The sequence below is a fragment of the Loa loa genome (genome assembly GCF_000183805.2).
Source record: "Loa loa unplaced genomic scaffold supercont3.364, whole genome shotgun sequence".
NCBI lineage: Eukaryota > Metazoa > Nematoda > Chromadorea > Rhabditida > Onchocercidae > Loa > Loa loa.
The window spans coordinates 3,512-8,760 of record NW_018108544.1 but is presented as its reverse complement, the minus strand read 5'-3'; positions in this window follow the sequence as shown (position 1 = coordinate 8,760).

Genomic DNA, 5,249 nt, shown 5'->3' with positions numbered 1-5,249 from the left:
AATGATAGAGAAAAATCGTGATAAAAAAATGATAGAGAAAAGTCATGATAAAAGAATGATAGAGAAAAATCGTGATAAAAAAATGATAGAGAAAAGTCATGATAAAAGAATGATAGAGGAAAATCATGATAAAAGTGACGATAAAAGAAGGATGTAATTAGAAAATTCATTAAATAGCAATTCAAGATCGATAATTTGAAGTACGATTTCCCGATGGAATTAATAAATGGATAATTTGATGGAATTTTTCGTTTTTTTTTTTTTTTAGCAGGACTAAATTTAAGGAAACGATTTAATGAAATGAATTTTTCCTCCATCTTTTTTTTTTCCTTTTTTTCCTCGTCTTCCAGTATTTCTCGGTATCTTGCCCGCCCATTGCATCATATTTATTATCATCCAATTACTCTTCTCCTTACATTCCGCCTCCTATTCCCTTATCTCCCATATTTTTCTATCTAACTTAAATAGCACTATATTAAATTACTAATTAAAATATAGCTGTAATAAATAAAAATAAATATTAAACGAGAAATTGTACTTCTTCATTTTGGTGAGTGGAAATTTTAATTTAATTTCAAATAAAATTAATTAAAATTTAGTATATTAAAATTTGAAAGAATGATAGAAAAAATAAAAGAGAAGAAATGCTTAAATTCAAATTAAAATTGCAAATTCTAACATGAATTTAAAGAAAGAAAAGACTAATTTCAGTTTTAATTTGAGTAAATTAATTTAAAATTAACTTATTGGAGTTAAAAAAAAAGCCAAAAAAAACCGAAATAATATATCAAAAGAACTAAAGTATTTTTTTTTAATAAATGTCTTTACAGTAATTAAAGTAAATTAATAAAGTAGAAATTTGCCGCATAGTGATTATCTGGTCTTATTTTGAATATTTTAACAATAAATAAAATTCATTATACAAAAAAAATAAAATAAAATATATATTTTTTGAACGCCTTAAATAATAATGAATCATTTAACTAATTATCAGTTATAAATGATATCTGATTTGATAATCATCAATCTGTTAACGATTAATCCAATCTTATAACCATAGCTTATGTATAATAAGCATATGTATATATAATATGAAATACTGTAAAATACTGTAATATGAAATATCTTAGCTCATGTATAATAATAGAAATACTGTAATGATTCATTAATTTGACAATCATACTTATTATATATTCAATGGCTAATACAGCTAACCAATTTCGTTAACTAATTTATATGCAAATTAATCGTTTGTGAAATTATTCAATGATTGTAAATCATTTCTTATTGCATTATAAACACGACAATTAATCATTTTGAATTATGATTGATTCAATTTTATGCCTAATTATTACCTCAATTAGTAAGTAATATACATTTCAAAATTATCATCTAATTAACATCTAACTAAAATTTAAATCAAGTAAGGGATTGATTTCAGTCTTTTTTTTTCTTTTTTAAATATTTGTCAACATCTTTCCATTAATCTTATTTCTATTATTTTGTTTTATACATACAAAAAGGATAATATATTTTTAAATGTGCAAGGCCCTTATTTGTTATTACAATCAATAAAACTATGATATCAGTGACAAAAAAAAAAAAATGTATGTATATAAAAAAGGTTTTTTTTTTGCATGGAAAAATGCTTTATTTTTAATCAAATTTACAAATTTAAACAAAAATTAAATATATTTTAATTATTTTTTTTTTGTCTTGTGTCATTTTGTTTTTTTTTTTTAATTCTTTGATGATTCATTTTATAACGATGAATGAGTTAATTTTAAAGGATGTATTTGTTAAATGAGAATTGTCATATTGTCACAGTAAAAAAACTGTAAATATTGTTATTTCTTTCCGTTCTTCTTCATTTATTCATTAACAGAAAACCGGATTTCATAATGTATACATGTGTATATGTGTATATGTGTGTGGTCTGTCTGTATGTGTCTGTGTGTGTGTCTGTGTGTGTATGTATGTGTATATGTATGTTTTAAAGTAAAAAAAGGTAAAAGTGTGTATATGTATATATGTGTGTGGTCTGTCTGTCTGTCTGTGTGTGTGTGTGTATGTGTGTGTATATGTATGTTTTAAAAGTAAAAAAAAAGTGAAAAAGTGTGTATATGTGTATATGTGAACGGTCTACCTGTCTATCTGTGTCTGTGTCTGTGTGTGTGTGTGTGTGTGTGTGTGTGTATGTGTATGTTTTAAAAGTAAAAAAAAAGAGTAAAAGTAAAAGTTAGCTTTATATATTTACAAAAGTGATGAAAATTTTTATTCTTTTACTAGAGAGAAATTTTAAAAATTTTCAAAATATTTATCCAATTAACTTTTGTTATTTTCGTAAAATAAAATGCAAATATTTAAATAATCGATATAAAATTTAAAATTAAAATTCTTTCCACAATATTTAAATATATTTAATAAATAAACTATATTTTATTTAATATTATCTAATATTTTTTAATGATTTTACTTGAATACTATTTGAGATAAATATTTTTGTATTTAAAAACAGTTAATAAATTGGATTATTTAAAAATATTTAAATAATATTCCTTACTTGAAAATTTGCATATAATATTGTAATAATAAATTACCCCAAATATTATTTTTCCACGATATTTCCTTACCGCAGGTGAGAAACTTTTATGCTCTGATGAGATTACAAACTATACCGATGTTAGCATATGTGTCACTGGTATAGTCGCCAAATGCTGGAATGGTGTCAACTGAAGGGTCAGGATAAAGTATGTTCATGCGCAGGATGAACACGTTTATCTTCGGGTAACTAACCTAGAAGAAGGATAACTCTAATTCCAATCCCGAACAAATTGAGCGCATTTAATCCTGTAAGGCTATTCATCCATCGCAGAGATGGATATTCGAACAAAGCTTATGTCTTGATCATTTCACTGTTACCGTCATATTTTAATAGATGTTGACAGATGAATCTTAGATGGAGACAGCTTCATGTATACATCGTAGGCTCGAAGAATATGCTAACATTTGTAGGAAGCGATGATGAAATTACTCAAATATTCGAAATTATTCATACTGTAATACTAAATTAATTAATACAATTAATATCTTTTCATTTATCAATACTTGTAGGAATGAAACAAAATAGATCTTTTGAACAGAAAAAAAAGAAAAAAAAGTTGGAAGTGAAAAAATTATATATGGAATGATTGTAATTGTTCCAGTTTTCCGGATTTTAACCGGATTTCCAGTTTGATAAAGTTCAATTAGTTTCATTAATCAATCAATTATGATTTAAACTTTTTCTTCTTTATCAATTTATCACAGTCTAGTGTAGGGTTAACTTTTTTGCTTCATTAATGCCACTTTACTTGATCAAAAATGTACATTAGCACAATCTTCATACCATTATGTAACATATCATATCATTCCCAATCATTGAGCTTTGCTAAGTGAACATCAGTTCCCGTGGGTAATGTAGTTTTTATACGAGATTCATGGGTTACCATTTTTATAAGATGTGACATTGGTCTATCAATGTTGACCTGTCACAGAAACGCCTATCGTGACATCCAGTGAAATATAATTGGTCAGTAAAGTATAAAAATGAATAAATTAAACATAATTAATTGTAAAAAAAGATTGATACCTATGCAGTTAATAAATTAGATGATAAAAGAAATTGTAAATAAAGTTTGATTTGAATATCATAAATATTATGTAAGTTATGATCAATCTTCATCGATTGTTTTTATAACCTTTGACATTCTTATTTGTGCATATTAAAGATTAGTTAAAGAACTTAACTTTTTATAATTAGATGAGAGGAGGAGTTGCGAGAAATTAACGCAAACATGTTACAGTAACAATAAATGAAGAACAAAACAAGCAACTTCTTATCCACTAATGAAGCTAATTAGAGAAATTAATTTAATCATCAAATATTGAAAATGTTAAATATTTAAGCTTAATAATATATCATCATTTGCAGACGAAGTAAGAAATAAAACTATTGAAGAAATGAAAATTTTGCAAAAATTAAATTAACGCAAAATTTATTGAAGAAACTTGAAAAAGTAAGAAATTTTCTTTTTTTTTGAAAAAATTAATATAATAAGCATTGAAATTATCGAAACAATTATTACTAAATAATGATAATAATTGGTAACAAGAATGATTGTAATAGCTAATAATTATAATGATAATGATGATGATGATAATTATTAACATAATATATATTAATATATAATTATGGTGATGAATGTTAATAGTTTAATGAATTACAATGATAATGATGATGATGGCAATTATTAATATAAATAATATATAATTATGATGATGAATGATAATAATTTAATGAATTACAGTGATAATGATAATGATGGTAATTATTAATATAAATAATATATAATTTATAGTGATGAATGTTAATAGTTTAATGAATTGTAATGATAATGATGATGATGATAATTATTAACATAATATATATTAATATATAATTATGGTGATGAATGTTAATAGTTTAATGAATTACAATGATAATGATGATGATGGCAATTATTAATATAAATAATATATAATTATGATGATGAATGATAATAATTTAATGATTGGAGAAGATTGAAGAAAGTGTAGAAACGATTATTTGTTTAGAATATTCTTTTTTTTTTTTTCAATAATTTCTTTCAGTGTTTGTTATCGTAATTTTTATTCAAAAAGAAAGAAATTTTTTATTTTTTCAATAAATGCTAAAATTTTGAAAATTTTAGATTAAAAAAATTAATTTATACAAAAAAAAGACAAAAGAAGGGATAATTTGTGGTTTGTTTAATTTATTCAATTTATTGTCGAATAAATTAAACAAAAAAGAAATAACTGATAAGATGACGACAGAAGAAAGAATAATTGTTTACGACAAAACAATGTAACACTATCTCTCTCTCTCTCTCCCTCTTTTCTCTCTCTACAAGCATTTATGATCATTTAAAAAAAAGAAAAATTAAATATGAACAAAAGAAGAAACTTGCTTACTTGATTGTTTAATAAAACCTGTTATCTGTGATATATTGAAATGTCGTCAAAAATTTACAGTAAATTTTTCTTTTTTTTTCCTCAACCAAATGAATGGAATAAATTTGAGAAATTATCAGTGGATTATTTCATCTTTAGGTTTATCATTTATTTGTAATCTCACTTTTAGACTTATCATTTAATGGCAATAAATTATACTCATTCTATTCAACAAATTTTCTTCTCATTTCATTTTC